We start from the raw sequence: 27,942 nt of genomic DNA, 5'->3' as shown, positions 1-27,942 counted from the left end.
CAAACTACTGATCCCTGTAACACATTGATGAATCTATTAAACTAGCTAAATAAGTCTTATACAAAAGAATACATACAGCCCTGGTTGGCCTGGCTGGTGGTTAGAGTGTTGGCCCATGTACCGAGGGCTCCATTACCAGTCAAGGGCTTTGAACCTGGGTTGTAGGTTCAATCCCAGCCCCAGTTGAGGTATGTATAGGAAGCAACCAATCTATGTGTCTTTCTCACATCTGTGTTTCTCTCTCTCTCTCCTCTCTCTTTCTTCCCAGCCCCCTCCTCCCTTCCACTGAAAATCAGTGGGAAAATACCCTCAGGTGAGGATTAAGAAAATAATAATAATACAGTATTATTCCATTTTTGTGAAGTTCTAGAACAAGCAAAATTTATCTGGGAGGGATGGAGTCAAAAGAGTGGGATGGAGCAGGGAATGACTGGCAAGGATTATGAAGAAACTTCCTTTGGAGTGAGGTAATGGTTTGGGTTGCAAGCTATATGTATTTGTTAAAACTCATGGAATGGTATACTTAAGATTTGTGCATGCCATCTTATGTAAATTTCACTTAAAGGAATGAAAAGGAGCTTTAAAAAATATCACAAGAAGATACTGTTTTATATCCACAAGATTGGGAAAAGTGCTGGCAAGGATATGGAGCATCCTGCCTTCTCTTACCCTTGTTAAGAGATTGGATAAAAAAATATAAAAGAAATTGGATAAAAAATATAAAACAATTTGTCATTATGTAATAACTTTTATATATACCAACCCAGAAATTTCACTCTGAAACATAGCAACACTTGCAAATGTACACAGAGAAATATGCATGACAATGTTCCAGAACACTGGAAAGAATTCAGATATCCATCAACAAGAGAAGTCATAAATTGTGCTATACTCAAACATACCAGATTGGTGAATCTCATGAACATATAATAATATTCCCAATATGATTCCAACCAATATAATTCCACCCAAAATATTGCAAAAATAAACACTATATTAACTAGGAATATGTAGGATAAAGTAAAGCAAAGTGAAAAATTCAGGGTCATTGGAGGAAAGGCATGGCAAGGATTGGAAATGGAATGGGAAGAGCCATATAGGTAACTTCAAAGTTACTAGTAATGTTTTATTCCCTAAACTGGGTAGTGGGAATAAAGGTGTTCATTTTTTTTAAAAATTTTTTTAACTTACACATATGTTGTAATATTGTTTGGTATATATTCAGTACTTAATAATAATTTAATGGGAAACATTATACATTTTAAAAATTAGATAATCTTTAAGAATTCTTCATGTGCAACCATATGATATGCAAGACATAAGTTGGCTTTCTGATATCATTAATTAGGCCATTTATTCAAGTGTTATATCAAACGCCTGTACACAGCTTGATAGGGATGTGACATTGGTTAAGCTGTTATTTGGAGGCTACTTATTTGTTAGCTGTATCTTTAAAATGAATTAGAAAAACTGCTGAAATCTAAAATGGTTACGGTCTTATATAGGCCTCACTGCTAGTCCAGGGGGCTTCTGAATGCACACTTATGAATTAAAATGTCACTTGAACTGATCATTGACCAATTATTAAAGTACCTTTCATCAGGTCATGGAGTAGGTCTCCCACCATTTATTTTCTTGAAAGTTAGCTATAATAAAAATTTTTAGGTTCTGTGGCTAACACTTAGATATTACTGTTCTTCTGTTGTATCTTAAACATTTCAAAGTATTTACAGATTTTTTTATTTTAACATTTCTTGCAAAATTTGTGAACATTTTTCATTAAATCAACTTGTCAGAAAATAAAGGTTGAACTCTGTAGCTATATGTGGTCCTAAAGTTGTAGCTTAAAATTAAAAGGGCCTACCCCAACCTTTACTCTTTATAAGTATTCAAATATTCCTTTGGATGCCAGATAAGAAATTCATAGTGCTAGATATACAGCAAGATAACAATCTGGTTGCATATATGAAGTACTTAAATATACGCAGTTGCAATTCCAATGCCTTATTGCTTCATTTATCACAGGAAGTGCCAGAGTTTTGAAATATTTTGTAAGAAAAGCTACTCTACTTGCATCAATTCTCATGAGAACGACCAAGAATTTTATGCCAATTTAATCCTAAGTATTGAGGTTAGGATTCTAAATGACATTTAATAGTATGATTTATTTTCTTTTTTTAAAATATATTTTTATTAATTTTAGGGAGGAAGGAAGAGGGAGAGAGAAATAGAAGCATCAATGATGAGAGAGAATCATTGATTGGCTGCTTCCTGCACTCTCCCCACTGGGGATCGTGCCTGCAACCTGGGCATGTGCCCTTGACCTGAATCGAACCTGGGACCCTTTAGTCCGCAGGTCAAGGCTCTATCCACTGAACCAAACCGGCTAGGGCTTATTTTCTATCTTAAACTTTATAGGGCACAAAACAAGACCTTATCCTTTCATATTGCTTTTTATTTTTAAAGCATCCGAGTGGTGATAAAAATCTAAGCTTAAGAATGGTCAGATGATTTATGATATTTCATTTCTTTTTCAAAGGATTGGGATGTCACCAGTAAGCCTATTGGAATTGTAGGTTTAAAGTTTCTCAATTTTAAAAAAGACCAGCTGCATAAACAAGTGTGTTAGCTTTGTAATTTAATTCTATGTGTGTGTGTTTTTGTTTTTTTTTATACTTCAAAGTACCAAAGGATGCATTTATTCTTATGTCATAGATACTTGTTTATGTCACTGTGATCTCAAACTTTCAAGTACACTTCACAATCTTCTTAAAATATTAATATGTTGTTATTGTGTTTTTCAAAACCTCAAGACATTTCTCCTTTCGTCTACCTAAATCTGCCTTTCTTCATGGGTTGACCACCAACAAAGATGGAATGTGGATAAACTAGATGAAGACTACTTAAAAAACTGGTATCCTGCATTTAAGGATGGATAATATAATTATCCTTGAGAATGTGCCATAAGCACCTTAAAGCTATTTTCTATTAAACTTTTAAATTTGGGATAATTTTAAATCCACATGTAGTTATAAGAAATAATATGCATCTCATGTACCCTTTACAATTTTCCCCAAAACAAAGGCAACCAAAGCAAAAGTAAGCAAGTAGGACTACATCAAACTAAAAAGCTTCTGCATAGCAAAGGAAACCATCAACAAAATGAAAAGGCATCCTATGGATGGGAGAAAATATTTGCGAATCGAATATTCCAAAAGGAAATAATATCCAAAATAAACAAAGGACTCATACAACTCAATAGCAAAAAAAAACAAATAACTCAATTTAAAAATGGGCAAATGACCTGAATAAACTGTTTTTGAAAGAAGACATACAAATGACCAATAGAGCCCTAACCGGTTTGTCTCAGTGGATAGAGCATCGGCCTGCGGACTGAAAGGTCCCAGGTTCGATTCCGGTCACGGGCATGTACCTTGGTTGCCGGCACATCCCCAGTGGGGGATGTGCAGGAGGCAGCTGATCGATGTTTCTCTCTCATCGATGTTTCTAACTCTATCCCTCTCCCATCCGCTCTGTGAAAAATCAATAAAATATATTTTTAAAAAAACAAAAAACAAATGACCAATAGTCACATGAAACTAATAACTAATCATCAGGGAACTACAAATCAAAAGCACAGTGAGATATCACTCACACCTGTTAGGGTGGCTATTACAAAAAGACAAGATAACAAATGCTGGCAATGATGTGGATAAAAAGGAACCCTTGTACAAGGTTTGTGGGAATGTAAACTGGTATAGCCATTATGGAAAACTGTATGGGGATATCTCAAGATATTAAAAATAGAACTACCGTATGATCTAGCAATTCCACTCTGAGAATATATCCAAAGGAAATGAAACCATTATCTCAAAGACGAATCTGTACTCCCGTGTTCATTGCAGCATTATTCACAATAGCCAAGATATGGAAACAACCTAAGTGTTTACCAAGAAATGAATTTATCAAAAAAATATGGCATATGCAACAGATTGATGATTTCATAGGGAAGAGGGGATGGAAGTGGGGAGACATTCGCCAAAGAGCTTATATGCATATATGCATAACCCATGGACACAGACAATAGTTTGGTGAAGGCGTGGGGAGGGGGCAGGAATAGGGAGGAGGGGTCAGTGGGAGAAAAAAGGGGGACATTTGTAATACTTTCAACAATAAAGATAAATTTAAAAGAAGAAAATATGGTATATATGTAATGGATATTATTCAGCCTTTAAAAAAAGGAAAGCCTGACATTTGTGGCAACATGGGTGAATCTGAAGGACATTATGTTAAGTGAAATAAGCCAGAGAGAAAGGCAAATACTGTATGGTATCACTTATACTGTGGAGTCTTAAAAAAAAAAAAAAAAAAAGTTGAACTCATAGAAACAGAGTAGAAGGTAGAAAAGTAGTTGCCAGAGGCTTAGGGATGTTGGGGAAATAAGGGTGCAAACTTAAAGTTATAAGATGAATAAGGTCTGAGGATCTAATGTATGACATGACGACTATGGGTGATAACACTGGCTGGAATAATTAAAATCTCCAGATCGAGGCGAACTTAAATGTTCTCACCACTGAGAAGGGAGGGGAGGAGAACAGGAGAGGGGAGGGGATGAGAGGAAAAGAGACGAGACGAGAGGATAGGGGAGGGGAAGAGGGTACATATGTGAAGTGATGGGTATATTAATTAACTTGATGGGGGACTTTCACAGTGTATACAACCTATATTTAATTATCACATTGTACACTTTATTTTATTTTAAACTTTATTGTTTTGTGTGTTTTTTAAAATATACTTTATTTATTTTTTACAGAGAGGAAGGGAGGATAGAGAGTTAGAAACATCAATGAGAGAGAAACATCGATCAGCTGCCTCCTGCACACCCCTACTGGGGATGTGCCCGCAACCAAGGTACATACATGCCCTTGACCGGAATCAAACCTGGGACCCTTCAGTCCACAGGCCGACCCTCCATCCACTGAGCCAAACCGGTTGCAGTGGTTGGCAAACTCATTAGTCAACGGAGCCAAATATCAACAGTACAACGATTGAAATTTCTTTTGAGAGCCAAATTTTTTAAACTTAAACTATATAGGTAGGTACATTGTTATTAACTTAATTAGGGTACTCCTAAGGCTTAGGAAGAGCCACACTCAAGGGGGCAAAGAGCTGCATGTGGCTCGAGAGCCGCAGTTTGCCGACCACTGGGTTAGGGCTAAACTTTATTGTTAAAAGTATTACATATGTCCTCTTTTTCCCCCATTGACCTCTCCCACCCTGTACCCACACCCCACCCTAGGCCTTCACCACCCTATTGTCTGTGTCCATGGGTTATGCATATACACATATGAGTTCATTGATTGATCTCCCCCTGACCCTTCCACCTTCCCTCTGAGGCTTGACAGTCTGTTTGATGCTTCTAAGTCTCCGGTCTGTTTTTATTCATCAGTTTATGTTGTTCATTAGATTCCACATAATGAGTGAGATAATGTGATACTTATTTTTCTCTGACTGGCTTATTTCGCTCAGCATAATGCTTTCCAGGTCCATCCATACCATTGTAAATAGAAAGAGTTCTTTCTTTTTTAAGCTGTGTAGTATCCCATTGTATAGATATACCACAGTTTTTTTAATCCACTCATCTGCTGATGGGCACTTAGGCTGTTTTCAAATCTTAGCTATTGTAAATTGCGCTGCTGTGAACATAGAAGTCTAGTACCTATCTCACACCATACATTGTTATTAACATACTAGAGACCCAGTGCACAAAATTCGTGCATGGGTAGGGTTCCTAGGCCTGGCCAGCCTGGCGCCGCCCGCTCCAGTTGGACGATCAGGGGCCAGCGCCGGCCTGCTCGCTGGCCAGCACTGCCCCCCAATTGCCCTGCCGCCGCCAGTTGCCTCCCTCTGTGGGGCAACTGGCGGGGCAATTGGAGGGCCCCCACTGGCACCCGCCTTGGCTGGCCTGGGGCCTACGGGCTGGGGGCAGCTCCTGCATTGAACGTCTGCCCCCTGGTGGTCAGTGTGTGTCATAGTGACCGGTCGTTCCTCTGTTCAGTTGAATTGCATATTAGGCTTTTATTATATAGGATTATTGACTATATTCTCTATGTTGTGCATTATATCCATGATTATTTTTATAACTGGCAATCTGTACATCTTAATCCATTACCCTTTTTCACTTATCCTTTTTCACTTATCCCCAACCCCCTCTCATCTGACAACCCCCTCTCATCAATATCAAAATATTCTCTGTATCTATTACTTTGTTTGTTTATGTATTTTGTTTTTTATATTCCACATACAGGTGAAATCACATGGTGTTTCTCTTAGCGTAATACCCTCTATGTCCATCCATGTTGTTGCAAATGGTAAGATTTCATTCTTTTTATGGCCTAGTAATATTCCATTGTATATATGTATCACATCTTTATCCAATCATGTATTGATGGACACTTAGGTTGCTTCCATATCTTGGCTATCTATAATAATAAAAGCATAATATGCTAATTAGACCAGACAGCCGAACAACCTTCCAGACGTCATTCCGGACACAACCACGGTGGCAGGGGCAAGGCAGAGGTGGTTAGGGGCAATCAAGCAGGCAGGCGAGCAGTTAGGGGCATCAGGCAGGCAGGCAGAGTGGTTAGGGGTGATGAGGCAGGCAGGCGAGTGGTTTAGGGCTATGAGGCAGGCAGCAGAGTGGTAGGTAAGCGATTAGGAGCCAGCGGTCCCGGATTGCGAGAGGATGCAGGCTAGGCTGAGGGACCCCTCCCCATGCACAAATTTTGTGCACCAGGCCTCTAGTTGTAAATAATGCTTCAATGAACATAGGGGTGTATATGTCTTTTCAAATTATTATTTTGGATTTTTTTGAATATATACCCAGAAGTGGAATTGTTGGGTCATAAGATAGTTCTATTTTTATTTTTTAGAAGTACTTCTATACTGTTTTCAATAGTAGCTGCACCAATTTGTATTCTCACCAACAGTGCACAAGGGTTCCCTTTTCTCCAAATCCATGACAATACTTGTTTATTGACTTATTGATGATAGACATTCTGACAGATGTTAGGTGATACTAATTTGCCGACCACAGTGTTGTGATTTTAATTTGCATTTCCCTGATGATGAATATGTCGAGCATCTTTTCATATGTCTATTGAAAGAATCTGCTGGTGCTTAACATGATATCTTACATCTTATTAATCATAAAAAACCTTTATTTCTCTAGCAAGACTTCTCAACCAGCTTTTTAAGGACAAGACCTATATCTATCTATGCTAGCTGCTGTGAGTGTACCCTGCTGGTATTCACAAAGTAAATGGTAAAAAAATGCTAGATATTGATACTGTGGACATGTTTTATTTACTCATGAATTTTTAATAAAATTTTATATTATTTTGCAAACTTTTACTGAAAAGATGTGTTTATATTTGAAACAAGAGTGACCCTACCTTTTAACCTGCCACGAGGATTGTTTTCTCTTATCCAATTGAACTTTTTATTCATTTAATGTAACTGAGAAGTAGGAATCATAATTAATATATTTATTTCTTCTTATATTTGTTAAATTATGAAAATTTCTTCTTGCTGGAACCATATTACTCTAAAATTTTGATGTTGTTTGTAGTGATTCTCCTACAAAATTTAATTCTGATTTTTGATAGGAGAGATACATTGAAAATAACAGCTTCAATTTGAACTCTATTTAGGAAAAACAATGTTTATGCAAAATTCTTTTTAAAATACTTTAAAAATTATATTTTTATTTTTTATCAAAATATTCTAGGTAAAAAGATAATGTGTTTCTGTAGATCTAAGTATTTTTTTATGAAGATACAAATAAAAATTCTGTTTAAACCAGTTTTTTTCAAAAGGGAATGGCATATCAGTACAAACAGAATCCCTCCCTGCTTTCATTGTAAAATTATTATTACTTATCCTCCATATTACCACACTCCTGCTGAAATCTTTCATATTGAATAGAGCATTATTTTTCAGTATAATCATATTGGGAAGTACTGCAGTAGTCTCCTATTATGTCTTTGTCTCTTTGTCCTGTGTTTGTAGGAAGCTTTTTCCTGGGAGTAGAGGAAAAGATGTTTGTTATTATCAGATTTTTCTAGACATGTATGGAGAACTACAGGGATCTGGGCATTTGCTGAAGCATAGTTCTCTTGTCTCAAGTACTCATCAGCTCTTGCCTTTTTTAATCCTAATGTTCTCCATCTCTCTCTCCAGAGAATCTTCCTGCCTGCAATCTACCACTTTCAATATGATCTTTCCTCTTTTCTGTGCCTATAGCCTCAGTTGAATCTCCCCCACTTTTGCACATGGTAAGTGTGCTGTAGATCTCAAGAAAGCATTAAGTCTTTCTGCAACCAATGTGTCCCGGGGTGGATAGAATGCGGAGAGCTCTAGCACCTTGTTTCTCCAGGAGTGTTCAGTTGAGCCTAGAGAGCCTCTGGAATTAATGTGAAATAAGGTCTAGGTAGGCACACTGTGAGTAAGAATAAATGGGCCTGCCATAAAAGAAACATGAAGACCATTTGAAAAATCTTTTTGTATCCCTATTGTTATCACTTCAGTCTATATGTACCCCTGTTGTATTGGTATATTGTGATGTGGAAGAAGGCATGATGTACAAGCACGACACATATATTTTTAGATTGAAGCTTGTATTGGTTGCCATGACTGCAAAAGCCACAGCTCCTTCTAAATACCTTTGTCGTGATCTCACTCATATGTATATGTGGAATCTAATGAACAAAATAAACTGATGAACAAAATAGATCCAGAGACATAGAAGCAAGGAACAGACTGATGAATCTCAGAGGGAAGGGGGCCAGGAAGAGATTAACCAAAGAACTTATTATGCATATATGCATAACCTATGAACACAGACAATAGTGCGGTGAAGGCCTGGGGGGCTGGAGGGGGCGGGGGGCGAGCCAGCACTGGGTGGAGGGGGTCAATGGGGAAGAAAGGGGGACATTTGTAATACTTTCAACAATAAATTTTAAAAAATAAAAAAATAATAAAATACCTTTGTTGTACTTAATTTTTCCTCACTTAGTTAGATCATATAGTTAGTGTCATTAATTTGGAATGGAAAGTACCCACCCATTATTAACACTGCCTCTTATAAGTTTCAAAATTATTAACCATGCAATATCAAGAAGTAAAATTCTTTTATTACTTTCATTAAGAGGACATTTTGAGATAAGCTCAGAGTGAAAATGAAGAGTGACTAGTAATGTCAACTAGGAAAATAAAATTTTAAAAAAATTATTTTCTGGGATTTACCATATCAGGTATTGGGTTTGGACTTTGGGACCAAAGTCAAGCATATCTTTGGATTTGCAGTTTTATATAACTCAGTAATCATTATTTAAGTCATATTCACATGCAATTACTTTGAGAAATCTTAGTACTTTACTGAAGATGTAACCTTTTGTATTGTACAGTAGAATAAGGCAAATTATCTTTATGGATTTTGGTTAAGATTTCAAATACTGTGTCATTTTTTCCAATAAATGTAACCTTCATAATACATAAAGAATATTGTTTTGTGTTTTTCTCTTAAGTTTAAAAACTCAGTTATCTTTTCTAAGCATGTTTAAGAAAGTCAATGAATTTTATCTTATAAATTCTGAGGGAAATAACCACAAACTTCATACAAGAATAATGAAAAGATTTTATTAGATAACTTTTGCATATTGGTGTCGTTATAATTTCCAGATTTGCCTCTTAAGACCTACTTTTAAAAATCTGCAATGGATACTACTTCCCAAAGTGTATATCATAAATGATTTTTCTTAATCATAAAATGATATGATTTTTCTTTCAGAAAGTGCTTGGGCAAACTAAATTTCAGTAGTATTTTTCTGAAATAGCATTTTCAGATTTCACTATGTATCTGTATTCATTTTTTTTCTTTCTTTTTTTTTTTTATTTGTTTGTTTTTGTTAATCCTCACCCAAGTATATTTTTCTATTGATTTTTTTTTAAGGGGAGTGGAAGGGATGGGGAGAGACAGAGAGAAACATCAATGTGAGAGAGACACATCGATCGATTGCCTCCCACACGAGTCCCAACCAGGGCTACGGATCCAGCCTACAACTGAGGTATGTGCCCTTGACCAGAATTGAACCCAGGACCCTTTAGTCCGCAGGCTGATGCTCTATCCACTGAGCTAAACCAGCTAGTATTCATTTTTTTATTTGCAAGGTGCTTTGCCATCATCTATTTGTACCATACCCATGTGATAGACAGGAATTTATTCAAAAAATGTAGAATGGCTATATTTATTTCTTACTTAGAGTTCTTCAGGATAGATGTGTTTAAGAACTAATTAAATTTTTAAATAAATAAATAAAAAGGGCTGTGTGGCAGACCTCAGGTCACATAAGTAGGAAATTACTTCAAAACAAAAAAGGCCATAAAGAAACATTAAACTATACTCAGACGAAAAATTAGTAAATATGTTAATAATTTTGGACTATTACAGATGTTTTATATGCTTTTCTGATATATATGATGTGTAAAGATATAACGTATTCTACTTATATGATACATTATATATTTTTATAACTATATTTAAAATGAAGTTTCCAAATATTAAAAAATATAATTACAAATATTATATAATTATATAATACTAGGGGCCCAGTGCACAAATTCGTGCACCTTGAAAGGAACTGTGGGCCACGAGGCTGCAGTGGGCACAGAGGCGGGTCTCGGCCCATCCTTTGTGCCCCCGCCTGGCCCCTCCCACCACGGCCCCTGGTCCCCTGTCTGCCAACAGCCCCACTCCTGCCGGTGCTCCCATGCACTGATGGTGCTGGCCCCGCTCGCACCCACTGATGGCGCGGAGTGATTGGGGCCGGCGCCCAGCAGGTGCGAGCGACAGTTGCTACCCCATTTGCCCCTCAGGAGCAGGGCAAGGTGGAGAAGCCCTGAGGGGCGATCGGGGCCAGTAGCTGCTGCTCACACCCACTGACAATGATGGGGGCCGGTGCCGGGCACTGGCAGCAGGTGCAAGCGGCGGCTCCAGCGCTGGCAGCAGGTGCTAGCAGGGTCGCCTGGTGCTGGAAGCAGGTGTGAGCACCAGGCGGGACTGCAGCCCGTAGGAGCAAAGAATTTTCAGTAACCACCAGAGGCTAGCCCTGATGACAGCAACTGGCGCCCCACCTTGGTCTGGTGCCCCCGCTCACCTGCTCAACCATCCCACCGCAGCCGATGCCCACCATGTTCTGCACTCTGACGCCTGCGGCCAAAGCGCTCCATGTTTTACACGCGCCCCCTGGTGGTCAGCGCACATCATAGCGACCGGTTGTTCCACCGTTTGGTCTATTTGCATATTAGGGTGTGTGTGTGTATGTGTGTGTTATATATATATATACTTAAATATGGATAAGACAAATAAATAATTATGTCAATACCACTAAAAACTGAGATTTTCAGCATTAAAGTCAAAAGCAGTATAAATATAAAATTGAACAGATCTGTGTTGAGGTCAGGCATTCTTCATTTCTATCCAGAACCCAGGGAAAGCTGAGGCTGCTAGGCCAATGACTACCAAACATAGTGCAGGACTATGCAATTTACTGATAGCAAATATTTTGGGAAAGCAAAAAAAAAAAAAACACAAATGAGTAAATCAGACTTTTTAAAATATATTTGCCAGATGAATTTTGCTCTGAGAGTCTTTTTTTGTCCTAGTTTACATCCTCAGTGTCTTGTTATAATGTACTTGATCGTGTGCCATTTTTAAGTTTCCTCATTTTGATGTTAAGTAATACTAATAGATTCTGAAATAATTTTCTGGCAAATAACTGCTTTCCACTGAGGAATAACAGGAATGAATTCAGTTTTAGTAATTCTTATTTTCTTGGCTAGCCAAAGTCTTTAAATGTCAAGTTCTTCAAAGAGGTTTTTATTCTGGAGTTATTTAGAGCGATAGTGTTTTATTATAATTTCTAAAAGCCACTTTGGCAATTTAAGACTATACTGAAATAAATTTTTTATCTGTACCCTATTTTTTTTTCAAATGACCCTTTAGTTATGGGGCATCCACTTGGATTTGGAATGTCAACACATAGAACCGAATGTCAGGTAAAGACCTGGCAATGAAAATAAATTATGCAAATAGTTTGTTTTATTGCTAATGTACCAGTAATAGACAAACATTATAAATCTACAAATGCCATTTGGATAAGCAAAGTTGTAGGCAAATTTAGGAGAATCAAAAGATTCATTTAAAGAAACCGATAGTGACCTGCCTTTTGCAATCCTGTTATGGGGAATTTTCACTAATGTTTGTTCTCATGAGCTAGCACACACAGGAGAGACTATTGTTCCTGATTTTTCCTGAGAACACTGAGGCTTGTATCCATTTCAATCAAATTTCCATTTTTATTATTGTCCATATAGGCTCAATCTAAGGATTGGTAACCATTAACTATATTACATTGTTTTGAACATGTGCTTATTGTATTGTGTTTTAATTTCTGAGAATTGCCATTTGAAATAGAACTTTGTAAACAGAATGGGGAAATGTTTGAGGTTCGAGGCAGTTGTAGTTAAGAGCAGAACCCAGTCCTGGCCGGTTTTACTAAGGGGTTAGAGCATCAGCCCACACACCAAAGGGTCAAGGGTTCGATTCCCAGTAAAGGACATGTACCTGGGTTGCAGGTTCACTCCCTGCCCTAGTCTAGACCAAGAGCGGGAGGCAACTGGTTGATGTGTCTCTTTCACATTGATGCTTCTTTCTCTCTCTCCCCTCCCTCCCTCTCTCCCTTCCACTCTCTCTGAAAAAGCAACAGGAAAATATCCTTGGGTGAGGATTATTAATAAACAAACAAAAGGGCAGAATCCAGTGCCTGTCCTCAGCCTCAGCTCCACCATTTACTAGCACTGTGAGGTTAGTTAAATTACTTAATCTCTCTGTACCTAGTTCCTTATACATAGAATGGTGATCATAAAACACTCATCCCCAGGTTGTGGTAAGAAATAAATTAGCACACACAAAATGCTTAGAACACTGTTTATAGCATAGTAAGCTCAAAATAAATGTTAGTTGCTGCCCCTGTTGTTATACCAATAAAATAGCTCCCCAACTCCCGCCTGAAAATTAAGATGTTATAAGTGAGTTTGGGTTGTTGTTTGTGGATTTTGTTTGTCATTTGGCCTTAATGAGGTTTACTAAAGAGTTGGTATATCAGGAAATAGCAAACTCTGACTCTCAGGCCAAATTGGGCCTGTTTTTACATGGTTTGCCAGCTAAGAATGGTTTTTACATTTCTGAATTATTGGGACGGGGGGAGAGAGGTAGGAATCCAAAGAGGATAATATTTTGTGACACGTGAAAATTACATAAAATTCAAATTTTGGTATCCATAAATAAAAATATTTTTATTAGTACATAGCCACATCTTATTCATATGTCTGATAATGTTGTTTTAGGTAGTACATCTACAAGGTAAAATATTCAAAAGATTTACAAAAGAGTATACAGTGGAAAGTTTCTCCCTTCCAAATGTGCCTACTGATTCTTCTCTTTCCAGAGGCAGCCACCCTTAGCAGTTTCTTATCCTTTGAAATTGTCATTTTATTTTTATATTACTTTATTTAGTTAGACTGAATTAATACCCTTCCCAGTCATTTATAGGGAAACTGAGTGCTTAGTGAATTTATAGCAACAGTCTTAAATATTGTATACCAAAATGAGAAAAGACTTCCCAATAATTATATTTCAGTTTTGGATTTCATGCTGTGTGATTGTTAGAGGATATAATCTGTAGGTGTACAATCTACCAGAGTTTTAGATACTCAAAATGTAATTGAATGTTCCCAGAAGAACCCCCACAAGGCCCTGCATGCCTCAGAGCAATGCCTCCCATCCACCCTCATGCCTGTCTGCTTGTCTCAAAAGTCATAGGTCTGTATAAATGGCTTTGCTGCTTTAATCTCAAAGCTAATTGAAGGGTTTACAGCCAGTCTCTGATATGCCTACAGTTGTTTTAATCTGGAACTACTTGGGTTAATTTTATTCCCTCAACTCAACTCTGATAGTGCCAGAGCCTGGGGAGTAGGGTTGAATAAGGGTGGCTGAAGTGGCAGTGCATGAAGGGGGCATGATGGGGGGTACTCACCCCTGCCTGAGCCAACTTGGAGCTAAGAAGATTTTATTTATTGAAGTACTTTCCCTGTAACACTGGGTCTTTTGTCAGCTGCTAGTATTAAAATAGCCTGAACAAAGATTACCTAGAAACCCCCTGCCTCTATGATGCACTCAACAGAGAACATAGGATGGCTTGTATTTGGGGAAATCGAAAGTGCTCTGTTGATAGCCTATGGCCTGAGGAACCTTAAGCTGATAATTCCTATTTATAGGCAGTATTTATTTTGTACAAATTATGTTCCTCAAAAACATACACAAAAGTACATACAGGCCAAGAGACATATGAAAACATGCTCAAAGTCACTAATCATCTGAGAGATGCAAATCAAAATGACAATGAGGTACCATCTCACACCTGTCAGATGGCTATCATCAACAAATGACAAGTGCTGGCAAGGATGCAGAGAAAAAGGAACCCTCATGCACTGCTGGTGGGAATGCAGACGCGTGCAGCCACTGTGGAGAACAGTATGGAATTTCCTCAAAAAAACTAAAAATGGAACTCCCATTTGACCTAGTGATCCCACTTCTAGGAATATATCCCAAGAAACTAGAAACACTAATCAGAAAGGATATATGCACCCCAATGCTCGTAGCAGCACAATTTATAATAGCTAAGATTTGGAAACAGCCTAAGTGCCATCAGCAGATGAGTGGATTAGAAAACTGTGGTACATCTACACAATGGAATACTATGCTGCTGTAAAAAGGAAGGAACTCCTACCATTCGCAACAGCATGGATGGACCTGGAGAGCATTATGCTAAACAAAATAAGCCAGTCAAAGAAAGATAAATATCACATGATCTCACTCATTTGTGGAATATAATGAACAACATAAACTGATGAACAAAAATAGATTCAGAGACAGAGAAGCATCGATCAGACAGTCAAACCTCAGAGGGAAGGTTGGGGAGGGTGGGGGAAAGGGGGAGAGATCATCCAAAGGACTTGTATGCATGCATATAAACCTAACCAATGGACACAGACACCAGGGGAGTGAGGGCATGAGCTGGGGGGTGGGAGGGCAACTGGAATTTAAGTAATTTTTTTCTTCACATGCCATTTCTCCATTTAAAATAATGCTGCCATTGTTCCCTTTTCCTCCCACTTCCTTTTTCTTTCTTTTGTGACTTGTACTGATGCATCTTTCCCTTGCTCATTAGTCCCACACAGATGTAGATATTCTTTTCCTTGCCTAATTTTCCTTCCCATCCATGTAAACTCATCATTCACCATCCTCAGCACTATCGCTCCTTCAACATTTGTAAGGATTAAAATGAGCCCAACAGTCAATGTGGGTATCATTCTGGTTACACAACATTAGAGGACACACACAACAAATACTTCCCAAGTTCCAGGTCAGGTGGCTTTCACTCCCTCCTGGTGCCCAGGCAAGGTGTTGGTAAGATGGTGGGAACCTGAACTACCAGAAAATCATTAAGCTTAGATGTTGTCTCTGGATCATCTTATCTTCCAAACACCTAAAGCAGTTTGAGTCTTGAAAACTTAAGCAGAAAAAGAAGCTACTTACATATTCCCTGCCCCATTTTTTTTCTTTTAGGTTTAAATAAATTGCAAGAGTTATAAGCAAGTCCTCAGTTGACAAAATAGCAGAAGTATTGGACAACAGAAACAAGTGAAAACAGATATGGCTCTTGGCTCAGTTGTCTTCTAATGGGACGTTTTTACAAGCTTTTTAACAGATATAGCACTTCCTGAGCAAAGATTCCATGTATGCTTATTAAACTTTCTGGTTAAGCTTTAGGTGAATGGAATTCAGGTTTTTGAGTGGTTACTCTATTCTACTAGTCCTCTGGTTAATCATTTTGCTCTATGAGAGAATATCATAATCTTATTTGGGAAGGTTTATTGATTAACAAAAGGTACCAAAATAAATTTAACTAAGGTCATCATGTTTAATTTAATAGTATTACAATAATTGGTTTCAGATTTGCCTTCTTTCCCAGAGGACAAGTTTTTTTAGTTTTTTGATGCCTATTTAAAGCATGAGAATGACAGGAAAATTAATGTCATGACCTTATAGCCTGTTTGTGGATTTTCCATGTGGTGCCCTAAAGGATTTAGGGAGTAGTGTACATCTAAAATAAGCCACTTGGTACAGACACATAAAAATTGGGTTAATTGGGTTCACCTAATCCTCAGCTGGTAGCACCTCAGTCAAGACACTTTTTCTTTTTAGACAAAATGGCAACATTTTTATGCTATAAAATTATCTATTAAGCTGTACCTGTATATTCTGTAATGTCATAAAAAGAAAAACATTTTTAATAAAAGACTAGTTTTTCAAACATGTAGGGTTTTTCCTCCTATTATTTTATATAGATGTCTTTTTAAATTAGGAAATCACTTTGTCTTTCCATTTTCATAACCAGAATGCGCTGGCACCAACTAATGGACCATGCGCCATGACACTAATACTCACTTCCTTTGGCTGATGCTGGGCAGCAACACTGTTTCTTGCAGCTAACTCTTTTTCCCTTTTCTAGTCTGTCAGCAACTTCCTGTCAACAATCACCCTTCCAAATCCTTGAGATTGACACTTGGTTTTTATTTTATTGTCAGGGTTTGTATATTTCAACAAAGAGCAGTGTTTGTATATTCAGCTAGAATAGAGAAAAATATCTAGGTATGCTTGAATTTTTGAAGCTTCTGGATAGTTGATTGAAAATTCCTGTGGCAATTTTTGTAGATGGTGTTTTTGAGGCACTTTCATACATTTGTTGAATAAATTATACAACTTCTTTGAATCACAATTTGGTAATATTCATAAAAATTTTAAGTCAACCCAGAAATTTCTTACTGTGACTTCATCCTACAGATAGACTTGTACATGCTAACAAAGATGCATAGACAAGAATGTACATTGCAGCTTTGTAAGAGCAAAGGCTGAGAGCAATCTCATTGTCAATCGTCAGGTGACTAGTTAATAAAGTGTGGTTCCATGAAATGAAATACTATACAACCTCTAAAAATAATTAAGAGGATCCGTAAGTGCTGATATGGAGAGGTCTTGAAAGTATATTAGTGAAAAAAGAGTAGCATGCATAATCTACTCTACTTTGGGGATGGGGGAAAGGTAGATAGAGCATATATCTTTACATGTTATTTGATAAACACACTGATGACTGTTTCTGAAAGTATACCTATAAAGGTGCTAAGAGTTGTTACCTTTGAGGAGGGGAACCAGGATTATAGAATGAGAGGAAGTCTTGTGCATTTTTATTTAGCTTTTTCCATGTTGGAGAGAATTATTTTATGGTAATTTAAGTGTTAGATAAATGCCATCAGACCATGGAATTTTTTTAAATGTAGGTAATGCTGAAAAGGTAAATCTGTGACTAGAGTGCTCCAGGGAAAAGCTGAAAGTTTGAATTATTTTAAAAGAGGAAGAAAAATTACCAGAATCATTTGTTAAGCGGCAGTTCACACAACCACAAGGACATGGGAAATATAAAGCATGGATGAAGTTAACAGGAAATAGAGCAGTGTTTTTTGTTGTTGTTGTTTTTAATTGGACAATTATTATAAAACTAATTGATGGGATTTTAATTTAGTGCAGAAACTTTAGTGCAGAAAGAAAAAACTAGAGATGGGAGCAGAGCTGAGAGAGAAGTGGACCATACTGGCCATGTTGTGAGGAGGTTAGAATGGAAGAGAGGCAGGAGGTAGTCTATTGAAAATCCACTGGTTGGTCTATGGTGATGAAACCAAAACTCTTTTGTGGTTGGCCACAGGTAAGAGAGAAAAGGAATGTGAGGAGTCCAAAATAATCTTATATAAATTTGCTATAAACCTTAGTAAAAAGATAATTTTGTGACAGAATGTAGAAAAGAGAGGAGCAAGAATGGTGGAAATGTCATCATTTCAAAGTAATGAGTTAAATTCAACAGAAACACTGGCAACCAGACTAAAGGGAAAAAAAATAATGACGTTCCCAATCTGTATCTATATCATAGACATGTAAATGACAGCCTCTTTATTTTATGTTATTTTACTCCTGAGTGTCATTTATTACCAAATGGTGCAATTCTTTTGTGAAACGCTTTCATCTTCACCATGATGGTAACATCAATGGCCTGATCAACTTCTTCATTCTTTTAGCATTGAGAACTCACACTGGAAATTCCAATGATCCTCTGTTTGATGAAGAAAGAACTGAATATTTTTCTTACATCTATATCTTCTACGTTTGAATAAGTAAGAAATGAAAGGATGCCTGTTTGCTAAAACTTGCCTAAAACTTGAGTCTTTTTTTTACTAAATGCCCTGGGGCCTTTTAACAGAAAAGTGGCATTGTCAACAAATTGGATTTATAGGTAATGTTGGGAATCTTTGTTTCTTCGGACTTGTTACATATGGGTAGTGACACCAAAAACAATTTTGTTGTATTTGAAAAACCCCAAGCCTAACTAGAGAAACTGAAGAAACTAGAAAATTTTTTATATTTACATAATTTTTAAATCATTTTAGGAATTGTTCAGTCCTTCTAAAAATACAACCAGGCAATCTGTAGAGATCAAAGGAAATTCATTGCTGGAAAAAATTAATTTAGTCAATGTTCCATCAGTTTGAGTTATGGAACAGTATATCAATGGCAAAATTAATAAGACATTGCTTCAGATTTCAAAATTACTATTTATTTTTAAAATGATTCAGAAACTTATCTGGAAAATAAAAGATTTAAATGGTATGAAAAGCACTAGGTAGAATTGTGCAAGTATTATTTTTTCCATTTTCATGAAATATCTTTTCCCATCCCTTTACTTTCAGTCTGTGTGTGTCTTTCAATCAAAAGTGAGTCTCTTGTAGACAGCATAAATAAGAGTCTTGTTTTCTTACCCATTCAGCTTTCCTATATCTTTTATTGGCACATTTAATCATTTGTATTTGAAGTAATTATTGATAGATAGATATTTACTAGAGGCCCGGTGCACAAAAATTTGTATACTCGGGAGGGTCCCTCAGCCTGGCCTGTGCCCTCTCGCAGTCTGGGACCCCTTGGGGGATGACCACCTGCTGGCTTAGGCCCGCTCCCTGGGGGATTGGGCCTAAGCTGGCAGTCAAACATCCCTCTGGCAGCCCGGCAGCCTTCAGGGGATGTCCACTTGCCAGCAAGGAGCAGGCCTAAGCTGCAGTCGGACATCCTTAGCACTGCTGAGGAGGCAGGAGAGGCTCCCACCACAACCGCTGTACTGGCACCTGGCAGCCTGGCTTGTGGCTGAGCAGAGCTCACCCTGTGGGAGCACACTGACCACCAGGGGGCAGCTCCTGCATTGAGCATCTACCTCCTGGTGGTCAGTGTGTGTCATAGTGACCAGTGATTCCCAGTTGTTCTGCTGTTAGGGTCAATTTGCATATTACCCTTTTATTATATAGGATAGAGGCCTGGTGCATGGGTGGGGCCTGGCTGGTTTCCCCTGAAGGGTGTCCCGAATCAGGGTGGGGGTCCCGCTGGGGTGCCTGGCCAGCCTGGGTGAGGGGCTGAGGGCCGTTTTCAGACTGGCCACACCCCTTTCAGGGTGAGGGTCCCCACTGGGGTGCCTGGCCAGCCTGGGTGAGTGGCTGATGGCTGTTTGCAGGCTGGCCACAGCACCTTCAGAGTGGGGGTCCCTGCTGGGGTGCCTAGCCAGCCTGGGTGAGGGGCTGATGGTGTTTGCAGGCTGTCCAAGCCTCCCAGCGGGGACCCTTACTCCATGAGGGTGTGGCCATCCTGGGTGAGGGGCTGATGGCTGTTTACAGGCTGGCCACAGCCCCTTCAGGGTGGGGGTCCCCGCTAGGGTGCCTGGCCAGCCTGGGTGAGGGGCTGATGGCTGTTTGAAGGCTGGCTACAGTACCTTCAGGGAGGGGGTCACTCCTGAGGTGCCTGACCAGCCTGGGTGAGGGGCTGAGGACCGTTTTCAGGCTGGCCACACCCCCTTCATGGAGGGGGGTCCTGCTGGGGTGCCTGGCCAGCCTGGGTGAGGGGCTGATGGCTGTTTGCAGGCTGGCCACAGCACCTTCAGAGTGGGGGTCCCTGCTGGGGTGCCTAGCCAGCCTGGGTGAGGGGCTGATGGCTGTTTGCAGGCTGGCCAAGCCTCCCAGTGGGGACCCTCATCCCATGAGGGTGTGGCCGTCCTGGATGAGGGGCTAATGGCTGTTTGCAGGCTGGCCACAGCCCCTTCAGGTTGGGGGTCCCCGCTGGGGTGCCTGGCCATCCCGGATGAGGGGCTGATGGCTGTTTTCAGGCTGGCCACACCCGCTTCAGGGTGGAGGGTCCTGCTGGGGTCACTGGCCAGTCTGAGTGAGGGGCTGATGGCTGTTTGCAGGCTGGCCAAGCCCCCCAGCAGGGACCCTCACCCCATGGGGGTGTGGCCATCCTGGGTGAGGGGCTGATGGCTGTTTGCAGGCTGGCCACAGCCCCTTCAGGGTAGGGGTCCCCGCTGGGGTGCCTGGACAGCCTGGGTGAGGGGATGATGGCTGTTTGCTGGCTGGCTAAGCCCCCCAGCAGGGACCCTCACCCCATGAGGGTGTGGCCATCCTGGGTGAGAGGCTGATGGCTGTTTGTAGGCTGGCCACGGCCCCCAGCCACCCAAGCTCCCAGTGGAGGCTGGCTGGAAGCAGGTATCTGGGATTGATATAGCTTCTATAATTGAAACTTTGTTGCCTTTTGCAGAGGCCACAGCCGGCCAGGGAAGGCAGGAAGCTTGGCTTCCTCCATTGCTGGGGCAACCAAGCCTCCTGCTTGCTCCAGCTCCATGGCTGCCGGCCGCCATCTTGGTTGGGTTAATTTGCATATAGTCGCTCTGATTGGCTGGTGGGCGTGGCTTGGTCATAGCGAAGGTATGGTCAGTTAGCATCTTTGTCTTTTATTAGTGTAGATTGCCATTTTGTTTTTCATATTTTTTAACTTATTTTTATTCTTCTTCTTAAAGAAGACCCTTTAACATTCCTTGTAATATTGGTTTGATGGTGATGAATACCTTTAGCTTTTTTTGTCTGGGAAGCTCTTTATCTGTTCTTCAATTCTAAATGATAGCTTTTCCAGGCAGAGTAATCCTGGATGTAAGTGCTTGCTTTACATCACTTTGAATATTTGTGCCAATCCCTACTATCCTGAAAAGTTTCTGTTGAGAAATCAGCTGACAGTCTTATAGAAGTTCCCTTGTAGGTAACTTATTGCTTTTTTCTTGCTGCTTTTAAGATTCTCTTTGTCTTTTACCTTTGGCATTTTAATTATGATGTGTCTTGGTGTGGGCCTTTTTGGGTTCATCTTGTTTGGGACTCTCTGCTACCTGGGCTTGTATGTCTATTTCCAGGTTAGGGAAGTTTTCTGTCATTATTTTTTTCAAATAGATTTTCAATTTCTTGTTCTCCCTCTTATTTTTCCAGCACCCCCATGATGTGAATTTCAGTACAGTTAAATTTGTTGCAGAGGCTCCTTAAACTGTCTTCATTTTTTGAGGGGGGGAGATCTTTTTTCTTTTTGCTGTTCTAATTGGGTGTTTTCTGTTTCCTTGTCTTATAAATCAGTGGTTTGATCTTCTTCATGTACTCTACTGTTGATTCACTGTAATATATTCTTCATTTGAGTAACTGTATTCTTCATTTCTGACTGGCACTATTTTAGGTTTTCTATCTCCATTGCTTTCTATCTTTTTCACTTCTCACTGTGTTGATCTGTTCTTCCCCTATGTTTGTTGAACATTAGTAGAACAGTGTTTTGAACTCTGCATCTACTAGATTGCTTGTCTCCATGTTGTTTAGTTTGTTTTCTGGAGTTTTATTTTGTTCTTTTATTTAGACCATGTTTCTTTGTCTCCTCACTTTGGCTGCCTCCCTGTGTTTGTTTCTGTGTATTAACACGTTAAGCACCCAGCCTGTTTTGTCTTTGGGATGGAAAGTATAATGTTAGTCACCAGTGACTGACAGGGTGCTTAATGTGTTAAGTAGAACTTTTATGTCTCCCAGTGTTGATAGAGTGGCCTTATGTAGTATATGTCCTGTAGAGCCCAGTGGTCACCCAAGCTGGGCTCTCCAGGTACACCTTCCACGTGGGCTGTGTGCACCCTCCTTTAGTAGTTGAGCCTTAATTGTTATTGGCACATCAGTGGGAGGGATTTACCTCCAGGCCAATGGCTGCAAGGACTGCTTGTGATCCTCCACCTTGGAGGATCTGCTGTGAAAGGCTGAACCCACAGAGCAGGACTTGCTTCAGCAAGGCTCTGTTGCCCACTAATCCACCCCTTGAGTATGTCACTCATGGATATGGTTTGGTAGTGCTTTGATGTGGTATGAAGATGCCAACCAGGTGTGCTGGCCCTGGGGCATCCCAGGAGGTACAGGCCAAGATGAGCAACCACCTGTGCCTGCTTAGGACCAATAAGCATGAACTACAAAGCAATCTGTAAATGGCTTCTACTTGTGCTGGGCTTGGAGGTGCCCAGGAGTGGCCAAGCTGTGAGCCAAACCTGGCTGCTGCTAGTGTCGGGCATGGGGCCATTTAGCAAGGGGTATGAGGCATACTGAATCCCAGTGCTGCTTTTTGTGGTTTATGAACCTTTGAGAGATTTTAGGAAAATCAAAAGCATGAGCTAAGATGGGCAATTTGTATAGAAGTGACTTGGTTGGGTCTGAGAATTGAGTGGGGTGGGGTATCAGCGAATCACCAGGGTCAGGGAACTATGTTAACCTGGTTGCTAGAGACTCAGATATGGTGCCTGCCTGCCGGTTCTGTCGGGGGAGAGTTCAGTAAAGGAACAATGGCCTCTGTCAGCACTCTTGTCTGGGAGAAAGCTGTTCCTCCAATCCTTGTCCTGACGGCAGACACTTCAGATCCTCCTTGTATGTTCCTGGTGCCTTTCAATCTTCCATTCCAGTGCTGAATCCCAGAGTGAATGAGTCTGAGTAAGTTCATGCATGAGCCCTTTAAGAGGAACACCTGGGACTCCAGAAGCCTTCCATCTTACTCAGCCACAATCCCTGCTCATTTTCACATCCAGAGGTTATAGGGACTTCTCTTCCTAGCACTGGAACCCTGGGCTGGTGGACCTGGTGTGGGTCTGGTTCCCCTCCCTCCTCAGGGGAAGCCTCCACACCTAAGGTATCCTTCCCATTTTAATTGACACACGTGGGTGAAGGACTATCCTGTTTTGAGTTTTCACCCCTCCTACCATTCTCAATGTAGCTTCTTTCATATTTCCTTAGTTACAGGACTTCTGTTCAGCTAGACTTCAGAAGGATCTCAATAACAGTTCTGTAGCTTAGTTGTGGGAGAATGCAAGGTACCATATTTACCTATTCTGCCCTCTTGACCAGAAGCTCTCTTTCTTTGGGAAAACTGAGATAGCAAAAAAATTAAAGGACTTGTCCAAAGTCACACAGTAAAAAGTTTCAGTTACAAAGGTACATCTCCGAGCCCGGTTGTTGGTGGTGATGGTGGTGCAGGATGCAGCCAATCGATGTTTTTCTCTCTTACCGATGTTTCTATCTCTCTATCCTTCTTCCTTCCTGTCTCTCTAAAATAAATTTAAAAAAAAAAAGGTACATCTCTGAGCAGCAGGACTTTGAGGCTCAGACTCGCTGCAGGGAGCAGCACGAGCACCCAGACATAGTCATCATGCTGTCTAGGGGAAGTTAGACCTGAATTGTGTCTGCAGGAGGGGCCACACCCTGGATTTCGGGGCCAGCAGAGGTATCGGGCAGGCACAACCACCAGTGAATCTGAGAGAGCCTTTATTTTCTGGAGGAACTTTTGGTGGAGGGCTGACAGAAACTGGACAGTGGGGCTTGGGAAGGAGGATTGGTCTTGCCCAACCTGTGGAAAAACTGTTTCTGCCCCACCCTGCAGTGACCCCCGAGGCAAGGGGGAATAGGTCTGGGCTGGAAAATCTGCACTCCTGCAGCTGGGTCTGGTAGCGTGGGGGTCTCAGATACTTGGTCTGGTCAGAGAGCAGGTGGAGGTCCTGCTGAGTGGGAGCCAGTGGCATTGAAAGGTTTGAGTGCCAAGTGGGGCTGATTTTTTTATTTTTTATTTTTTTTATCCTCTCCTGCTTGAAGGGGCAGTGAGGAGATGCCAACAAGCCAGGTATAGCTGAGACACTGGAAGGAGAGGAATTACCTGCCCCACCCCCCTACCCCTCCATCCCACCTACAAGCTATGGGAACCAGATCCAATGCAAGTTAGTTCGAACTTTCCTGGCCAAGACCAAGATTCCTCCAAAGATCCAAGTTCAACGAGGGAAGGGAGAGCAGCTCCAAACGGGGACATTCAAGGTGTGAGTCCCAAAGCAGACCCAGCCTCTGGGCTGTGGGGGATCCACCCTTTGATCTACTTATGACTCTGCCCTGCTGAGCTTCAGTCAAGTTGTCCAGGATCAAACAGGGACATAGACTCACATTGACCTGCACCAGAGAAGCTCCCAGGAGGCCCAAGTCCAACACACAAGGAGCCAGAATGAACAACATCAGAGAAAAATACAGCAAGTTCCACAAATAGGTCCAAAGTTGTTTTTTGTTTTTTTCTTGCCTCTCTTTTTTCTTTTATATCTCTTATTTATCTTTTTATTCTATTTTTTTCTGTCTTTCTCTTTTTAAAACTATTTTTACTTTTTCTTATTTTATTCTTTTTCCTTTTCTCTTGTCTTTTCTGTTTTTCTTTTCCTGTTCTATATTTTAACTTATTAATTAGTATTACATTTTCAAATTCTTACTATTTAAATTATTAATTTTCTTCTTTTCTTTTTATTCTTATTATAGTTCTTTTCCTTCTTTTCCTTCATATGGGCTCTTTTTTCCCCCTCTGTAATTCTTCTCGTGTCTTTTAGTATTTTTATGTCTTTCTTTCCATTTTCTTTTTCAGTCTTTCTTGTTGTTGTTTTCATGTTTTTTAGTTGGTTTTATTTTGTCCTATTTTGTTCTGTCAGTACCTATATAACAGCTGGCATGACATGGTCAGGATTGAGCCTCACAGTTAGCAAGCCTAAGGACTGAGACCACCCTTGAATGGTACAAAAGCAGTTAAGACCAAAATACAACTAAAGGGTCCACACAAGGAACATTCCTAGAGCATTCCGCTCAGAAGATCAAGGAGACTACACCACTGGGTCCCACAATAAGGCCACTTCATCAAGACTGGGAGGCATAGCAGTCTTATCCAATTAAAAGAAATGAACACAAAGAAACAACAAAAATAGAGAAATAAAGAAACAGGCCCACAAATGAAAGAACAGAAGGAATCTCCAGAAAAAGAGCTAAGTGAAATGGAGGCAAGCAATTTATCAGAAACAGAGTATAAAGTAATGGTTTTTAGAATGCTCACTAGCATGAAAAACAACATAGAAACAATGAAAAAGAATCAGTCAGAAATGAAGAATGAAATAGCTGAAATAAAAAATACAGTGGGGCCTTGACTTACGAGTTCAATTCATTCCGAGACCGAGCTCGTTAAGGAGCTCGTTAACTCAAATTACTCTATCAACTCAATGCAAAAAATCGGCCGAGAGACAGCTGGTATCTCAAAAAACTCGTTGGTCAGGACACTCGTAAGTCAAGGCCCCACTGTACACTGGAAGGAATTAACAGTAGGTTAGAAGAAACAGAGGATCAAATCAGTGAATTGGAAGACAAGATAGAATAAATATCACTCAATCAGAGCAACAAAAAGAATAAAAAGCATGAGGACAGTTTAAGGGAACTTTGGGACAATGTGAAACAGAATAACATACACATCATAGGGATTTCCAGAGGGAGAAGAAATTGAGCAAGGGATAGAGAAACTGTTTGAAGAAATAATGATAGAAAATTTCCCAAATCTGGTGAATAAAAAAGTCATACAAGTTCCAGAAGCACAGAGAGTCCCAAGCAAGATGAACTCAAAGAGACCCAAACCAAGACATATCATAATTAAAATGGCAAATGTTAAAGACAAAGAGAGAATCTTAAGGGCAGGAAGACAGATACAGTCAGTTACTTTCAAGGGAACTCCCATAGGCTGTCAACTGATGTCTCAACAGAAACACTACAGGCCAGAAGAGAATGGCATGATGTTTTTAAAGTAATGAAAAGCAAGGATCTGAAACAAAGACTATGCTCTCTAGCAAGGCTATCATTCAAAATTGAAGGTGAAATAAAGACCTTCCCAAACAAAAAAAATAAAGCTAAAGGAGTTCATTACCACCAAACCAGCATGAAATGTTAAAGAAACGGCTCTAAGAAGAAATAAAGTAGCATAGGCATGAAGAATAAAAATGGCAATAAATAAGTACCTATCAATAATAACCTTAAATGTAAATGGATTAAATGTTCCAATGAAGAGACCTAGGGTAGCTGAATGGATGAGAAGGCATGGCCCATATATATGCTGTCTTTAAGAGACCCACCTCAGAAAAAAAGAGTCACACTGGATGAAAGTGAAGGAATGGAAAAGAATTTTCCAAGCAAATGAAAACAAAAAAAAGCAGAGGTAGCAATTCTTAAATCTGACAAAATAGACTATAAAACAAAGGCTATAAACAAGACAAAGTAGGTCAATACATAATACTCCAGGGATTGATCCAAAAAAAGGATGTAACCCTGGTAAACATATATACATCTAATATAGGTACACCTAAATATATATAAAAAAAAACTATTGGAGGACTTTAAAGAAGAGATCAACTCCAAACAGTCATAGTAGGGGACTTTACCACCCACTGACATCACTGGATAAATGTTCCAGACAAAAAAATCAACAAGCAAACAGCAACCTTAAGCAATACACTAGTTCAGATGGATTAATTGACATTTACTGAACATTTCACCCCAAAGCTGCAGAATATATATTCTTCTCAAGTGCACATGGGACAGTCTCAAAGATAGACCACATGTCAGGACACAAAATAAGTCTCTACAAGCTTGAGAAAATTGAAACCATGTCAAGCATCTTGGATCACAATGGTATGAAACTAGAAACAAAATACAAAAAAAACACAAACACTCAAAAACATTCAAGCACATGGAATTAAACAAAGAATGGGTTACCAATGAAATCAAGGAAGTAATCAAAAACTTCCGGGGAAAAATAAAAATGAACACACAACAACCCAAAATCTATAGGACAAAGCAAAAGCAGTTCTTACAGGGAAGTTCATAGCATTACAGGCTTACCTAAAGAAACTAGAAAAATCTCAGATAAACTATTTAACCCTACAACTAAAAGAACTAGAAAGAGAAAAAGAAGAAAAGCTCAGAGTAAGTAAAAGGAAGGAAATAATAAATACCAGAGGGGAAATAAATGACAGAGAAAAATAATAATATAAAAGATCAATGAAACCAAGAGCAATTTCATTGAAAAGATAAACAAGATTGATGAAACTTTATCCAGACTCATCATAAGCCAAAGAGAAGACCCAAATAAATAAAATCAGAAATGAAAGCATTAAAGAAACAACTGACACCACAGAAATATAAAGAATTGTAAGAAAGTATTATGAACTATGTTCCAACAAATTTAACAACCTGAGCAGAATGGGCAAATTACTAGAAACATACAATCTACCAAAACTCAATCATGAAGAAACAGAAAACCTGAATGGGCCAATAATAACTAATAAAATTGAAGCAGTAATCAAAAAACTCCAAGCAAACAAAAGTCCTGTACTGGATGGCTTCACAGGAGAGTTTGGTTTTTTTTAAAATTTAAATTCTTTATTGTTTAACGTATTACATGAGTCTCCTTGTCCTCCATTGACCTCTCCCCGGCCACCCCTACCACCC

At 39.6% G+C, this 27,942-nt stretch overlaps 1 protein-coding gene across 2 annotated transcripts in view; it reads left to right on the top strand.

The window, feature by feature from the left end:
• Nucleotides 1–27,942, top strand: part of ZNF438 (zinc finger protein 438) — a 199,463-nt gene that overhangs the window by 135,451 nt on the left and 36,070 nt on the right. The gene's annotated exons all lie outside the window — the stretch shown is intronic.

Source organism: Myotis lucifugus, unplaced genomic scaffold (genome assembly GCF_000147115.1).
Source record: "Myotis lucifugus unplaced genomic scaffold, Myoluc2.0 scaffold_29, whole genome shotgun sequence".
Classification (NCBI taxonomy): Eukaryota; Metazoa; Chordata; class Mammalia; order Chiroptera; family Vespertilionidae; genus Myotis; species Myotis lucifugus.
The sequence above is the reverse complement of the archived record's forward strand: the minus strand, read 5'-3'. Positions and strand labels throughout refer to the sequence as shown.